Source organism: Hirundo rustica, chromosome 1 (assembly GCF_015227805.2).
Source record: "Hirundo rustica isolate bHirRus1 chromosome 1, bHirRus1.pri.v3, whole genome shotgun sequence".
Taxonomy (NCBI): Eukaryota; Metazoa; Chordata; class Aves; order Passeriformes; family Hirundinidae; genus Hirundo; species Hirundo rustica.
In genome coordinates, this window is record NC_053450.1 from 100248427 (window position 1) to 100266090 (window position 17664).

At 38.9% G+C, this 17664-nt stretch overlaps 1 protein-coding gene across 4 annotated transcripts in view; it reads left to right on the forward strand.

Annotated features, from left to right (window-relative positions):
* Positions 1-17664, forward strand: part of ITGA9 (integrin subunit alpha 9) — a 287285-nt gene that overhangs the window by 210730 nt on the left and 58891 nt on the right. The window lies entirely within an intron of this gene.

The window sequence follows — 17664 nt, forward strand, 5'->3', positions numbered from 1 at the left end:
CTCTTATAACTCCAGGGGGGAGGGGGTGGATGCCTTCTGATAATGGCCCAGCCATTAAATCCAGGTGGGGCAGTGTTTCTTATCTCTTTCACCACCCCTCCATCCTTCAGGGGGACATTTTCCGATAATGGGCCATTAGGGCCCACCAATGACATGACACATTCCATCATCCCATTGTGAGATGCTCCACACAGTGGGGGAGGAGCCAGCTGTTCCTAGTTAGATAAAAACTGGGACAGAAGAACATAAGGTATCCAGTTTTTCCACTGGATTCCCAGAGGAAGACTGGATCCATCTTGTCACCACTGGCTCTACTCCACAGAACCACATCTATTACTCCAGGAGGACTTCTTTGGACTGCCTCCAACACCCTGACCAACAGGGTGCCAGGTCATATCCCTGACTTTGTCAGGGATTTCCAGGATTTATTTTTGTTTGCTACCTTGCTTGTATTATTTGTACTACTACATATGTATTTTCCTTTTTTTAATATATTCCTAGTAAAGCACTGTTACTCCTATTCCCATATCTTTGCCTGAAAGCCCCTAATTTCAAAATTATAATAATTTGGAGGGAAGGAGGTTTACATTCTCCATTCCAAGGGAGGCTCTAGCTTTCCTTGGCAGACAACTGTCTTTCAAAATCAAGACAATTATATATATATCTATTTTGCTATAGTCCATGTTAAAAGTTGCTCTTTTTGAGTGTTCTTTTAACAAATGCAAATAATAGAGAAAGTTATTCTGTCAACAAAATGCTTTTCAAAAGATGACTTTTTTTGTCAATTGCAAAGAAATTCAACATAAATTTTGGTAGGCAAATGCTTAGATTTAATTTCTGTTGTTTGTTTGTTTGTTCATTTCAAAGCCTTTGTTAGACCACTAAAATACCATCATTTACACTATGGTGGCCAAAAGAGACGCCTTACTACTGAGGTAAATTTATTGCTGACATTCAGAGTAAACTGCCTTTGTGAAATGAAACCAGCTCTTTGGGATGATTGAAAGGAAGTATTATACTTTTATGTTGTTGGTTATTTTTCCAGCCTTTCAGCTGACAAGTATTACCTATTATGTAGGTAACAGTGTCACTGAATATGTGTAATTGAAAATCTGAAAGATCTTTCTAAGCAGGTTTCCAAGATTTTTGCTCTTGGAAGGTATGAGATAAATATAGATATGGCTTACAGATGGGCAATAAAGACAGAATGACTGAGAAACATATGGGGATATTGAATGGACAGAGTTAACTCGCCAACCAGACTTCATTAGGTCTCCAGATCATGTATCATTTTCTATGGCACTGCCTTTTAATGTCTATTGAGTCCAGCTTTATATGCAGATCACCTTTCCTTTGACACATTGCCTACCAAAATATCACGACACATTTCCTTGTTCATTCCCTGGTCTCTGTGTGCTGTAGGAGAGGGTGTGTTCACAGCAGAGAGGTGGGAATCTTAATGGATTTTATCTCCCCAAATTTCAATATCTCCTCTAAAGTCAGTGTAATGGTTTCATGTTTGCTAAATTATGCTTGCCAAATTTAGTGTAGTGGTCTTAGTGCTTACTTTCTTTTTGTGGGAGAGGATCAGGGGGAGCAAAGCAGGCTTAAGCTTAAAAAAATGAACAAATAGTTTTATTAACACACACTAGAAAATGGAAAAGAAAAGTTGGAAAAAAAACCAAAACCAACCAAAGATAAAAAAAATGAAACTTCAAAACACTCTTCTCTTCCTTTACAAACTGTTATCTTTCTTATAAACAACATAGAGAGACACACAACTTGTGATTTTCGGTCAGTTTTACCTTTTAAATATAATCTTTCATTACTTTGGGAGAAGAGTCTGTCTAGAGTCTCATGCAGACACTCACAAGACAAAATAGTCTAATGGCTCCTAATGTCACAAATCTGCAACCGCATGGAGTTTTTGCAGATTGTGCTTTTCCACCCATTAGCAGCCTTTCCCCTGGCTACTTATGGGCCTCTCAATTTATTTGGGGTACTGTTTAAGAATGCTTCCTCTAGTACAAAACAAGGATTATCTTCTTTTATCTCTAAAATCGTCTCTATCTCAAAAGAAATAAATACCTCCTTTTACCCCAGGAGCAGAGGGCTTCAAATCACTTTCTCTCTGAAATCATCTTTGTCTCAAAGGCTGAGACCTCCTTCTACCCCAGGAGTGAGGAGGTTTAAGATTCCCACTCTCAGTCATATTCATCCCCAACTTTGACTAGAACCAGCATTCCCACAAACAACATTAAGATGTTACAAGAAATAGTCAATTTCTCCATAGTTTACCTCAGAGAAGTCTGGTTAAAAAATATCTGCTTCCTCGATCCCTCCTTCTAATAATCTTTATCAGTTCTTTCACTTTTGCGCTACTGACTTCATGCTGTGTCCTTTTTACATCCATTCTGTCTCTTTCTTCTCTCTCTCAAGGAGGAATTAGGCCTTGGAAGCTTCATGTTGGCTGGAAAGAGTTAAATCTGCTCAGGCCTGCAGTGGCCATGAGATTTCTGCAGCAGACTCTCCCCCACTGCATCTCAGATCAGTTGGGTTTCTCTCTTCCACTCTTCTCTCCATCTGGAAATCACCAACAGAGGAGAGGGGGTGAGCTCTGCCCACCCCTCGGAGACAATTGGGGTGGCTCCGGCCCAGCTGGGCCCATAGCTGTTATCAGGGGCCCAGCGGAGATCCTTCCTGCTCCAGGGCTCTGGGGAAGTTTTAAAAAGTACTTGATGTTAAGCTGCAATCTCCTCCTCTGCCAGGAACCGATGGAGCCTGGCTAGGCCTCGGGTTAGCTTCCCCCCAAGAAGGGGAGGGAGGAGCAACAGGCCCGACTTGATGTTACCTGTTCAGCTGGCCAGGAAGAAAAAGGGGCTGACTTGAACAAAATCAGGATTTATATGGGTACTTCCCAAAGTCACATTCAACATTCTCAGTGGTCAAAGCAGATGCCAATATCCCAACCCAACTTCTGATAGGACCCTGTCCTTTCTAAAACAATTCCAAGGTCCTGACAGGGTAACATTCCACATTCCTCCCTAACTAAAAACCAAGCTGTCCCAACCCATGACAATCAGTCATCCTATAAAGGAGGTCCCAGCTGGGTGATGTGGTAGTAAATGCTAGCAGGGTTTGTATTGCTTTTCTACAACAACAGGTTGCATTTCTCTGCACATTGACTGAATTGTACTTTGAAATTTGTTTTTGTAGAAATGTTAAGCTGCTGTTGTGAGTCCTCTTTGCAGGCAGTTGGCAAGTATGTTTTTATGAGAGATGTCTGCCTGATACACTGGCATTCCAGTATTTTTGACTACTGATTTTGGGTATATGGCCAGTAGAATTCTCCTACATGACTTTCTAAATACCCCTAGGATATTAATAAATGTGAGCCAAGAAAACCCGGTGTGTATCCTTGCTTCACAGATACATAATTGAAACACCAAAAGGTTTGCTTGACTTCACACAGGAAATTTGTTCAGAGCCAGGCAGTGAACCAATGTATCCCAAATCTTACCAGAACCAATGTATCCTAAACCTTAATATTTACTGTAACAGAGAAGGCATTCCACTCTCTCTTCCCTGCTCTCTCCCAGTGAGTTTTTATTGACTGAAAAGGGAACCAAAATCATGGAGTTTTTAACTTTTGATAGAACAGATATAATTAAACAAAGAAACCTAAAAGGAGATGAACTTTAGAAAACTTTACAACAGCTGTTTTTCCAAGACAAATTTTTGTAAGCATAGTCATTTAATATTTCAAGCTTTTGCTTATTTTGCTTATTCCCAGAAGATAGACTTTAATAAAGATAGTAAGGTAATAGAATCCTTTCAGACAGTGCAGGTGTTTCTGTCATTTTTTTCTTTATGCCTATAATCCAGCCATTTTAGCTGTCAGGGTTGACAAAACTTTGAAAATAACTGTCATTAATACAGAGGATCAGGAATTGTCATTTATCTGTAAAATACACGGTTGATACAAAGTAGGGGTGTGGATGGATGGTGATTGCCACTACCTCCCTGAAAGCGTCTTCTCAGGAAGCCACTCAGGCAGGCGCATAAACAGTCACTTAATCCATGCTCACACATGAAAGATAAGTCAGTGAAGGAAAGGCAGGAAGGGTCTTCTGTAAAGAGTTTCAGCAGGATTTATTGCAGCAACATGCCAAAGGGGTCCAGGGACAAAAGATAAGCATAATGGAGGGTTCAGGGTTAAGTGCGAGGGCAAGTGGGGGTGGAGCAGAGCATCAGGAGCCAGTGAACGGAGGGCACAAGGGCAGGGCAAAGAGCAACAACCAGTAGGGAATATGACAGTGGACAATGAGTGATACAAAACCAATGGGGAAACAGGGAAAGGAGAGCCCTTTAGAACTGGGACATATATGAACAATAGAGGTGGGCAAGGGCAACAAGCCAAGGGGAAAAGCAAAACTGAGTTAGATTAACATAGTGCTGCAGAGCACCATGGGGGAAGCCTTTTTTCTCACCCTAAGCGGTGAGGCATTCTTGAAGTCTATGGTAGATTCCTCTAGGGTATTGCCCTGGATGTTCCCCTGATAGGCTCGAGGGCCTCCACAATATAGCAGTTGGGATGTGATGACATAATGGTTTTTATCTTAAAGCTGGTAATTCTATTGCCACTTCTCTGATACACAGTAAAGCAGTGAAATTTATGGGTCAAAATCCATAGTTAAAGCACTAGAGTTTTTCTCAAATACACAAACTACACAAGATAGTTTCAGGAGCAAATTCCCTCATGTTGTGTTGAGGTAGTCTTTCAGGCACAAAAATTAATAGCGGGAAGAGTCACATATGGCTCACTGGAACAGTCTGTATCTCTGTAAGGTGTTAATAGGAAGTATTATCTGTTGGTCTTAGAGGAAATGACAGCCCTCATGCTTCCTCTGTTCCTGCCAGTCTGAGCTTTTGGTTTTATAGCAGAAACTGTTTTAACATTTTGTTAAAGACAAATTCAGACCATGGAGATATTTTACATTTGGAGTTCTGCCTTAGAGAAGTTCAGACACAATTCAAGGTCTATTGGGAGCAGCGTGGCAGTTTCTGCAGCACTTCCCCCAACAAAGCCCCCAATATATAAAAGGAATGAATCAACAATACAGGCCAGAAGTAAACAAAAAATGGATAATTATAAGAAAACTAGGGGAAAAAAAACCCCAAAAACAATTGAACTTCCTTCCTGTTAAAAATTTTTAATTAATAGAAGATACTAGAAATTTTGAAATAATTTTAGCTAGGAAATTTCACCTCTGGCATTACTTACATTCTGCTGTGGTAAACAATATTTTGGAAGCACATAAGTCAAATTAGTAGCTGTTTGTTTTTATGTATTTTTGTATTTGCTTTCTTGCAAAGGTTAAAAACCTGCCAGGTTAAAAACATAATAAATTAAATACCTCAGCTTGTTAGTAAAAATGTTGTGATAGGATAAAATATATGATGACATAGAAGAGCTTCATACAAGCAGGGAAGTTAGTCTTAACACAAGAGTATATGATCCACTCTTTGAGCCATTGATTATCTATTCTTCCAGGAAGAAAAACAGTGCTCATTATATTTGTCTATGTTTTTGGCTTTGAACTGAAAGATCAGTAATTTCCTTTGTGTATCCAGCTAGGGATACACAAGGGCAAGAGAAGCACTACCAGACTTGCCAGCTAAGGAGGTGCTTTCTAGGATTGCCAAGATTTTCACAATGGGAGTTTAACCAGGGTATTTCCAGAAGCTGTTCATAATTTAACAATGTATCCAGGATTATTCTGGTGCTGGCTTTATGGAACTAGATCAAATTGTTTCCTTCTGTTTTATTTTATTTTCATTGAACGTAAATACAGTTATGAGGAATTAACTGTTGGGGACCAAATTTGTCTATTTGTACTGGATGATCCTCTTCCCTCCTCTGGAGGAAAGCAGTGCCTGTTTGGGTGAATCAATACCAAGAATATTTTAAAAAAACCCCACGTTATCACCATCACTGAGATAAGAATCTTGTTGGAAAGTAAGATGCATATGTTGCAAGACAGTCTCTTCAGAAAGAGTTTGCAATGTAGGCAATGATATAAAAGGGAATTTGGAAGAAAGGGAAAGAAATACTCTTCTCAGTTTTTTGATGACAAGCTCTCTTCTTGCATGTAACTCATGATATCTAAGTCTAGTAATCACTGCTTTAGTAATTGCTATTAATGGTATATATTCAAATTACTATGTTCTCTTACTCTAGCAATTAATGGAGAGAGAGGGATAGGGGCAGCTCTGAAGAAGCACTTGCCAGTCTCCACTGGCATACAGAAACCATCTAGTTTCCCTAGGCATCTCAACTTAGATCTTGAGAATTATTTAGAGTGAAAAATGGGTTAAACTTCAGTCTTGTGACTCCTGTCCGCATCACCTTAAATGGGCCAGTTAGCTCAGGGCTAATCTTCCCATCACTTCTTGTTTAGGGAGCAAAATGAAAAGTTCTTGTCTTGGAAGGACAACAAGAATCCTCCAGTTGTCCTATTATGTTTGGTATATTCACTTCGCACTTCTTTTTTCTTTCTACACAGGTAAGACCTGGATTGGGCCTTTATGATAGCTGGATATCAGTAAGATTTTAAAAAGTAAAGAAAAACTGAATGAATTAATGGAAGAATTGAAGAGAAATCCTTTTACAGGTTGCTTTTTAAGTTGATGGCTGCCTGAGCATGGGACTCTAGAAACACTTGTCATGTTCCTTAGGGAAAAGATGTATAAAATAAACTTTGATCTCTTCCTGTGAATGTTGAAAGAGAAAAGGTAAAATGGAGTCAGTCCCAGAGCTACAATTGCTGGCTGATGACAGGTTGCATTTTTAAAGCCGGTTTGTATAGCTGTCATGTAATTTTTCTTCCTGTATTTGCACAGTAGTGTCTGTAAGAAGCAGAAGGAAGTTAGGGAGAAGAGTTAAAGCTTGCTGTCTCATTCCATGAAAGATCCCAAACTAATTGAGGTTTTTCTTCACTTATAGAATGTAAAAGAAATATTGTCAATTTTAAAACCTTAAGTGTAATTTCTGTGTATTATCTGTAGGTTTTATCTTCCAGCATAGGAATAAGATGCTTTGTCTGCTGCAATTCTGGTGTTTAAAACCCAAAAACTAAGCTAGAAGGGACTGTCAAAGGTCTCTAAAGTGTAGTTGGGCTTGAGTATTCCTTGAGGCATATGTTGAGATTGTCAAGCTCACAGCTACATGCTCCACATAGAGAGGCAAGCCTGTGTATTGATATAATTATGTAGAAAATCTCTTGTTTGTTGGTAGATGTTTTATTTATTTATGTCATTTGACATTTCAGGTCTTGTCTCTGAAAACATATATGTTCAGTCTGAGCATGTGAAGACAGAAATATTTGCTGATAGTATTTGATGCAGCATTTTTTTTTTTTCCCAGCAGCAATTCATACTGTTGCTGGCTGCCACATTTGACAGAAAGATTGTAGAGGAACTTCTTGTACTTACAGCAGGATTTATTTTAGCTCTTTATGTTAGTCATCCTGCATGTAGTCGCTTCATTTCAATGACTTACATATACACTGGCATACACATATTTTGGCACTGTATTTAAAGGCGTAGCTAGATTACTGGAGGAAATTATTCATTCCAGAGAACATACTGTACAGAAATTTGTACAGAAAATTGCACAGGTACTATCTGACCTTTCTGCCTCTTTCACTTTAATTGCTTTTTAAATTACTGTTCCAGAACACTTTTGCTTAGTCAGTTTAAGGTGTTCCCTGCCCCACCCCCAGTGTAGAGCACCTCGGCGATATCAACCGAATCTGGCTTTGCCTAGGAGCCCTCTCCCTTGCAGGAGAAACTAGTGCATCTGCCATGTCCAGGATGGGTGTGAGGAGAGGCAGAAGCATACACTGTGTTTAGCATGGCACAGTTGCCTTTAGACAGGAGCAGGACCGCAGAGCAGCTCAGAAAGAGTTCCTAATGACACATGATGAACAGAAACTCTTTATGCAAAGAGGAACTTTGCTGTCTTTTAAGTTTCAATTGTTATACAGGAAAGGCTGCCCAGCCATAAAATTAAGATTTTTCCTGGGTTGAAACCTTAAAATAAATCTAAAAAACCCCAGCATTTTTTCCCATCTGCATCACAATACAAAAACTGTGCCTTGGCCAGAGCTCACAGCATTTCCAATGTTTCAAAATAATCTTGCCATGCATTGCTGAGTTCATCCTTGAAGACAGAGCAAAATTTCTTAACATGGAAAAAGGCTTTCTGTGGCTTCCTAGTTGGGATCTTTAGGTAAAACCAGATTTTTTTTTACATTTTCCAGTTGTTTTGACCCAGTCTTCCAGAAATGAAAGTGCTATGCTATTTGTATAAGCAGTCAATTTTTAAAAAATTCTAAATATGATGTTGGAAAAGGCATTTTGAATGTAAAAAAAATAATTGTCTTTCAAGGAAGTCTAATAATATAAAAATAAAAGCCTATTGAAACATCAGAAAAAAACATTGTGATCCATTGTGCTGGCTTGAAAGCAAAACCAGTGAGAGTCCAAGCCAGAAAAAACCAATTTATTAGGAGGAAAAAAGGTAAAACAAAATAAATGCAATAGTACAAAAGATCACTTGCAGAGTCAGAATACAACCTGTGGTGGTGGTAGCAGTCCAGATGAAGTGGTCTTATTGAAGTAGTGATCACGTAAAAAGGTCTGGTATCTCTTGTTCTCTGGGAATCCAGTGGGTAAGGCTACTAATGCTGTCCCAAACCCCAGTTTATATCCAGGTGGGAATGCTTGGCTTCTACCACTGGGTGGAGTATCAAACAATGGGCTGATATCATTCTATGAGTCATGCAATGGGTCCTTGATTGCCCATCAAACAGAGATAGCTCCCGGAGGGAGTTACCTATGAGTCATGCAGCAAGGCATTGATGGGCCATTAACAGAAGATAGTCTGGAGGGAGGGGACAAGGGAAACACTGCCCAACCTAGTTTCAACAGCTCATGTAGATGGTGATAGAATACATACTTTGGGCACGTCTTACATTGTAACCTAAGACATCCATATATTAAATCAGGACACAGCAATATGATATTCTTGTCCAGTTGTGGTCTGCTCATGATTAGCTTTTAAACTAAATAAAATTTGTCGAATTACTTAGGTATTGAAATTTTACAACACTGTCCTCCCCAGAAATCATAGTCTTTCAAATGAGTGACAGATTGATTAATATTCTGGGTCAGCTGAAAGTGTTACTACTTTATGAATGGCCCACAGCTCCTCTTTTTTTTTTTTTTTTTTTTCCCCTGAATATGTGAATTCTAATTTTGAAAAAGATGTCCGATTTGCCTTTTGATTTGCTTTTTGATAAAAGGAGGTTTCAGATAAAGAAGGATGAGAAATATAATGGATATATTAATAAACTGTTATCAGAATGATGAAGGAAACAGGAAATTTGACAGATTACCAGGAATAATCATGTAGTAATCAGGAGTTGGTTTTTTTGTAAACTTCCTAGCCAGAGAAGGAAGCTCCTCCTATTGAAGGATACTGAATAAAAGGAAAGTCAACTTTTTTTATTATTATTATTTTTTCATCTTTTTGAGGGAGTGGGTGTAAGAATACATCATTTTTCCATTGGTAAAGCTTTTCCTGCCAAAAACAATGAAGGAAATTCAGAAAATAATTGCTTGGCAAATTCTTTTAACACACAATCCTGTTTTCCATCCTGACTCTTAGACTAGCCTTTCTCTTCTATAACTAATGTACAAGACTTGTGGTGTAAATGAAAGAAGCAAAAAACAAGGAAGCATTTAAAACAATGGTATCTGTGCATATCTGGTGCAGGGTTTTCCTCCTTGTTCATTTATCAGACTGAAAATAAGCATATTTTATTGGATTTCCTTCCTGGCTTTGAAAGTAGATCATTCCAGTCTTCTGCAAGGTACCAGATGGTATCAAAAGTATCAATAAACCAATTCTTGGAGGAAACTCTGAGGATGTCTTGGAAACAAAGGACATCTGCTTAACCTAATACATCTCCTCCACCTCCCAAGAGGTTTTTTAAATGAGAATGACCCGTTTAATCTTCAGTTGTCTACAGGAAATTGACCACAGGAAAATCATCCTCTTAAGAGTCCTACCTTCTCTCCACTACCTCTAAGGAGAGTTTAGATCTTAGACACCTTTCTGATACATTCAAATGTCTGGTTTGGTAAAACATCCCACAGGAGCTGTTTGAGCCCTACAGGGGTACAAGACTGTGTACTTACCTGCACAGTCTTCAGAGCTTCTCATCTTGACATCAACACAGCCCATAGGGAAAGTCCAACAATTAGGTAAAGAATAAACATGGGCTTATTTGTGTTTAATACATTATAGGTAAGGCTGCCGAACAGGATGTGCTGTAGACACATAGAACCTAGGTGAAGGAACATGAAATGCCAAGTGATCTCAGGGGCTTTTTAAATAGAGACATTCCCTGAGAATTATTTGTTGCCTCATATGTTGGTTAAGCATTTCACAGTTCATCATAGGGAGAGGAAAAGTATTTCTCAGTAACCCTTTCTTGGGTTTCATCTGCTGGAGGTCAATATATAAGGAGCACATGAATGCTAGCGGTAAGCTAATTTTTGTGTAAGGTGGTAGTCATTCATTCCGAGGCCTGAATCTTCTGTGGACCTCACAGTTAAATCATACCAAGTGGTCAGTGTTTCTTCTTACTGTGTACGTGTGGCATATACAGTTCTGTCTACGAAAAAATCCGCTGTCTTTTAAGTCAAGAACTTTATATGAGAAGATCTTTGCTTTTGTCACAAAACTGGGTATGAATCACTAGTTCTTGAGAGCAGTACTTCTGGGGATTGCTGCTAAGTATGTGCAAATTGGTTGCAGAGCCACGGCCAGGCCGATGTTGCAAGAATCATGCTTATCAAACCTGTATATTATGAAAGCTGTATATTAAGTGCATCAGAAAAACATCTAAAGGCACTACAATCAGACTAGCATGATTTATGCCAAACATGCATCTGATGCATTATCCTGTTGTGTAGAGGAGCAGAAACCAGAGCTATGGTGTACTCTTCCTCTAAGCTGATTTAATGCTTTAGCATCTCTACTTCGTTTCCACTTGCCTCTTCTCATGGCCTTGTAAGACTACTTATTGGATCTGTGGACTACTGGTTTTCCTTGCCCTCATTGCTATTTTTAGTTGAAATCTTTCAAGAGTTGTGTAAAATGGGTTAATTTTTAAAATTATTTTCTATTCTTTCAGTGGCTCTTAAATTTATTACCAGAATCAACAAGACTGCTCTGATTCAAATGTATTTCATTATCTATGAACATTAAACATTCTTGGCATAAGGCGCAAGTAGTCAGATAACATATTTACATAACTTATTTGTCTACTCTTGGAAGTTTGACCTTGTCTGGAATTTCTTGTCAATACTCTTTGTTTCTTAGTGTGACATGTTAGATTAATCCTACTTATCAACTCTTTGTTCACATAATAAAGGGTCAATCAGTATCTTTGAATCAGAGTATTTGCATACTATTTTTTTCCCTAATACTAGGATGAATGTGCTATGGTTAGCAACAAAGACAGACAAACACATCTGTTATTTATTTTTCAAGTTTGAAAACTTGAACCACTGCTTAGTTATTCTTACATAAATAAAACTGCTTAAAAAAAATACAGGGAAAAATATGTAAAAACTATCTGCCAGCAGTTTCCAGACCACAGCCAAACTCCTAGGCCTTTGGAGTTAGTTTATCCCAGGGATGATGAGAAAGGCATCCATTACAGAGTTGAACAATGCTAAAAATTTTGTGAAATGACTGGCCTGTTTCCAGACCTTGAGCATGTTTCCTGCAAGCAAAATTGCTGTTTCAAATATCTTGTGTCTCTTGATATTTTCCCTGAACTTTCCCACGCACTTTTTCTGAGGTCTGATGTGGGTTTGGTTTTATCACATGCACTCACGTCTGGATTCCACCTTCATACTTGCTTTGTATTAGCTTAGTTCTGCTGACTTCAGGGCCCTCCTCCACAACTATTGATGGTTTATCTCAAGAGAGGAATCCCAGACTTAGTGGAAGAGCCTGGAAAACTTAAGTTTTAATACCATAATGAATTCTTTCACATTAGTGGAAATCTAATGTTGCTAGTATAAGTAATAAGTTGAAGATACACCTTTACTCCCCCATTTATTTTGTAAAATGTCATTAAATACGGGAATAGCCCTTGGCTTCTTATATACAGCAATGCAACAGGGAGATTGTACATAATGCTTTGTTGGAAGCAACAGCCAGTTTTTCTATGTTTTTCTGTCTCTCAAGATTCCTGTCACTTGCACATACATAACCCCACGTCAGCTGCTAATATCCGCTTCTTGTGCTTGGTCCTCAACTGTCCTGTCCAGCCCATGTTGAAATTGTATTTAATTTCCTTCTCCCAGGTTGACATCTTGTGCTGGATACAGGGCCCTGAAAATATGGGAGGTTTTGCCTTTGATGCATGTTAATGGGTTGAGGTTAAATCTAGAAGGGGCCACTGGCTTTCAGTTCACCTGGGAAGTTTATGTTACAGGTAATGTGGCCTAAACCCTTAAACTGTTTGCTAACAGTTTACTAAACCCCAACAATTTTGGAAAGGCTCCAAAGGCTTGCTAGAAATTACCATGTTCTGAGAGTAGTTACAGATGGGCAGAGATGGCGTTGCTAGTACCCTGAAGGTGGGAAACAGTGTTGATAGCAGAATGGGAATGTGCTGAGGCAGCAGCTGTATTATTTATTCTAGAAACTCCAACCACTCCCAGGTGACCTGGCTTCATTGGCAGCCCTTGGTTATCCTCTGTGTTTCCTGGAAAATGTGTGATGTTTTTCCCCTTTGCACTGGTTCCTCCTTGGAGTTGCAAACCAGGCCCAAGTATTCTCATAGTCCATACGCATGCAGGGGAAGTCAGAGATGATGATCCCTGTGTATGCAATAAATCCAACATGCTATTCTCATACAGCCCTATTAAAAATCCTGCAGGCTTTTTAGGATGTGGTGTGTGTCGAGTATACATGATATGATTTACATACTGTTACAACTGTCACACTCTGAAATGTCCTCCTGCCACTTTTTCTCAAGAATGGTGTAATCTTGCATGATTAAAAACCATAGCTACTTTATGGGTTTACTTCTGCTTAACCCATAAAGTAGCAGGAAAAAAGTCATTCAGATTCCAATATCCAGAATCCATTAAAATCATCCTGCAGTAATTTCTTCCTTGTTGCAGATAGAGCATTTTAAAAGCATGAAGTAAGGTGCATGCTTTCTCCACTGGTTATATCTTGTCTCTGAGAAATTTAGTGGTTTGTGCTGACAACAAAAAGTTGACAGAGTAACCCATTGTACAGATGGTCCTATTTAAACATCTCTCAAGCATGTTCATAGGCTTTTCAAGGGGAGAGCAACTTACAGTAAATTAACACATCTAGAGACTAATTTGTCTCTGAATGAGTGTATGATCATTTATACAATCATAACATGAGAGAATGGTGTGGGTTGAAATGGGTAGTACAGGCAGTATGAGGGATTTTCTGCTATTCTGCATGATGACATATTAGTAATATTATTAGCCTTTGCAAAATTATGGTGACATGTAGAGGCATGTTATGCAAGGTGCCATTTACAGTCTGTGTAGTACAAATGTTCTGGCCTGTATATCTTTAGTATGCATGTTACATGTGTACGCATGAGTCAAATACAACAGGAGACTATACACATATATATATATACACACACACACATACATATATATATATATACACACACACACATACACACACACACACACACACACACACACACACACACACACATATATATATATATTGGAGTGAGTAATCATTTCCAGTCCCTTAGATTTTGGATGTCCACTTAAAACTGTCTGAAAGGTGGGGATTTTCAAGTGCCACAGGTGTCTAAGTGAGGCACCTGATAATAATGTGTTGCTGTTGAGAAATGTTGAAGGCTATTTTAACATCCAGTGGTGCTCAAGAATGCACATGATATTTGAGTGCAGGCTGTGCTACTGCACTAATCACACTAATATTCCACAGTGAGAATATCAGATTTTTTTTTTTTTTTTCATCTTTCTTTACACTGGGTGCCTGAGGAGTTTGACAAAAGTGCCTTTGAAATTGAGATAAAAACTAGAAAAAACATGATGTGTGTATTGATGTTAAGTGTTTTGCAGCCTAAGACAAGACACTGCTAGAGAATGGGAACATCCCAACCATGGTAAGAAGAAATAATTGTCAGTAAAAACTTCTGTTTCTAAAAATTTCATTTTTGCTCTTGATGTTGGTTTGCCTCACATGAAAGTTGAAGACATTCAAAATAGTGAAAGCATGCTTCATTCTAATGAAAATGGCAAATAATAGATGTATCAAATCTGTGTGAAAAGATTTTATAAAATGTTTGGACTTCCATCAGACAACCGCCCCCTGACAAATGTTTCCGTTTAGAATTGGAATTCTGAAAATGTAATTTCTTTGCAAAAAATGTTTGTGGTTTTTTTTGTTTTTTTTTTTAAATTAGAAATGTTTTGCAGGAGTTGAAGGCTAGGATCAGTAATTAGTAATACTTACCTCTGTAAGTATTACTTCAGACCACAGTACCAGACTCAGAGCAGGTTAAAAAAATGTGTAATATGAGCATAGTTGCTGAAGATGCTACACATTTAGTCTAGTTTACCTCTTTCTTTGGCCTGCTTTATGTGCTAACGTGGACCTCTGTCTGGGTACAGATTTTAGGTACACTTCCAGTACAGATTTATCTGTATGCACCAGACCAGTGCACCAGACTGCAAATGATTTTATTCAGGACTTAATAACTGGTTTCTGCAAAATAGAATGAAACAACCTTTGACAAAGACAACTCCAACAAAGCTCCTTGGAATTCCCTTCTTGGAAGGCTGCAGGGCTACTTCTACTTAGTACCTCTCTTGGGGAAGGTTCTTATTTTCCAATCAGTAGTCTTAATGTAGGATTTAAGAGTGCCTCCCTTTTGTGCCTCTTGTTCCCTGCCCCCGTTCATTTGTGTTCGGAGATAGATATTGATATTTCTCTGTGGCTTCTGTATAGTTCTTGCACTGACTACAAAGGCAGTGCACCTCTCTTTCCATGTCCTATGCAGTGCTCAAAAAAAGTGCCTTCTGCTGTTTCTGTAAGATGTTAGATACCAGACCCTGGGAAGACCTCTCTGGGGGTAGTCCTTTTCTGTTTATAGGCTGCTGAGAAATGGAATTTTTGAAAAGCTCTGGTATGCCAGGTACCCTGAAACTCCAAGTCTGATGAAGAGCCTGGCTTCCTTCCTACTTATCTTTGCTTAGAAAAGACAGGTGTCCACTAAGGAAAGCTGGAGCTTCCCTTGGAATGGAAAATGCAACCCCCCTCTCTCTAAATTATTGTAATTTTGCAATTAGAGGCATTCAGGCAAAGATATGGGAATAGGAATAACAGTTCTTTGCTAGTATGTAAAACAAAGCAAAACAAACAACTACAGCATTAACAACAAAACAGAGCCAGGAACCTCGAGGGCTTTGCTTCACAAAACCCGGGGCAGTTTGATCTCAGTGCCCCTACAGGACTTTGAGAGCATTAAGCTGGAATGATGAAAAATCCTGGGCTGGTGGATGAAATAAATCAGAAGCTCCGCAGTCATAGCTGAAACAGCAGGATGCCCTGGCAGGCAGGGTGGGATGCCCTGGCAGGCCAGGGGCGTGCCAGGCCACACCGTAGCAAAAACAAAAAGCAGTGCCGAAGAAGCTGCAACGGCGGGACATGGCTGGCCCAGTTCTCGCAGGGCAGGAGAAGGCAAGCTCAAAATTCTGTGGCACACGCATAGATGATGGTAGATTTCCCAGGACCGGACTTGGTGCCAGTGGACTCCTCTTGCGGCAAGCAAACAGCCTGGCCATCCTCCCACCAATGCTGACAGCCAAGAGAGCATAGCAGCCTCCCGCCCCGTCCTTTATCTGCCCCAAAAACTGGCATGATCTTAACCCTCACAACTTTTGGCCACTTCTTTGTTTTGGTCAAGTACGATAACATAAGTACTCACTAGTTAGTCTCCTAGCAACTTCTGGGGAAAAATTCTATAAAAAAGAAACAAATCTAACACCCAACACTACTCCATTTCAAAGACTTGTACAGTTTTTGGATCTGTAAATCATAAACATTTGGCCAGAAATTTCCTTGTCTCTGTACCACAAGGTGGCTGGGATAGCATCAAGTTCAAACAGGACAAAACTTGCAACAAGGCTCACAATACAAATCATGATTTGTATTTCAGAGATGCAGTTCAGTCTAAGCATAATGCAAACAGGAATTTTGTGCTAAGATTTTATTTAACTAGTTGTCTTTCTACAGATGAATATTTAATTGAAAACAAAGTTTATTGAAAAGTTGCCACAAGTTTTGTCTGGCTGCTTGACTGAACCCTTATGCAAGTAAAAATTTAGAATAACAAATGATGTGAAATATAAGTGTCTAACAGTCATCCTAACAAAACAAAGAAACGAACCAAAAAACCCTAAAAAATTTCCCACCAAACCACCTGTTTCCAGTCCTTTGAAAAGGATGGATTTGCTTTTATCTTAGCATGATCCATCTGTTTAGATTTTTTTTGTTAATTTTTTCCCAGTTTTATGGCTCTGTGGCTTCCAAGAGTGCTAAAATAAATGGATTGCTGCTCAGCTGCCTTGCATCCTTTCCTGCCTCCTAGCTGTCAGCATATGCCAATTGATCACAGGTACACAGATGTGTGAAATCTAATTTCTGTTTGGTTGAATTTCATGAAATTCAGCTGGCCAAATAGCAGTGTCTGCCTTCTAGGAAGTAGATTCTGCCTTTCGCTGCTAAAACAGGGTATAGATGACCTGATGGTCTGTTCCAGAGCAGTCTAGGTAACGGGAGGTGCTTAGTTCTTGCATGTTTCCCTCCTAATATGGACTGAAACACTGAATTTATAATCCACCTCATATAGGATTGCTGTGTAGTTGGCAGAGAGGAAAAGATATTTCCAAGTTCTGTTTCAGCTAAAGTGTTTTAAAAATTATGCCAATCTTCAGTTTAAGAAAAAATAATAACTTCAAGTATAAAGGACAAAGTTTATGTTGCTTCGTGCTAGACAATTCTTCTTAGTCTTGTGCTATAGTTCTGCTTTGGCTCATTCTTACCCTGTACTTTCACAAGATATAAATCAGGACTATTTGGGGAGTATGCCAAAAGTTTATGTAGCACAGAAACTTGTACTGTTCTTCCTGTTACCTCTTGCATAAATCTAATGACATCTGTAATTTAAACTTTCAGGAACAAGTACTTAATAGAACCTGACTTCTTGCTGGTTTTAATTTAACATAGGCCTTCTAGTTGATATGGATCTAATTTCCATGTGAAAGTTCAAAGGAATAAATGTCCATGGGCTTTGTGAATCTCATACCTAAAATAAATAATGAAAACTCATTTCAAGTGATCTGGACAAATCAGTCTTAATCTTCAACTGAGCCCAAGGAGACTGTAAACTTTGGGTATATCTGTCAGGAATGTAAGGACAGATTATGTTAAATCATGCTGGGAATACTGCAAAGAACAGATTATGAAGAATTTGTGGGCCAGTG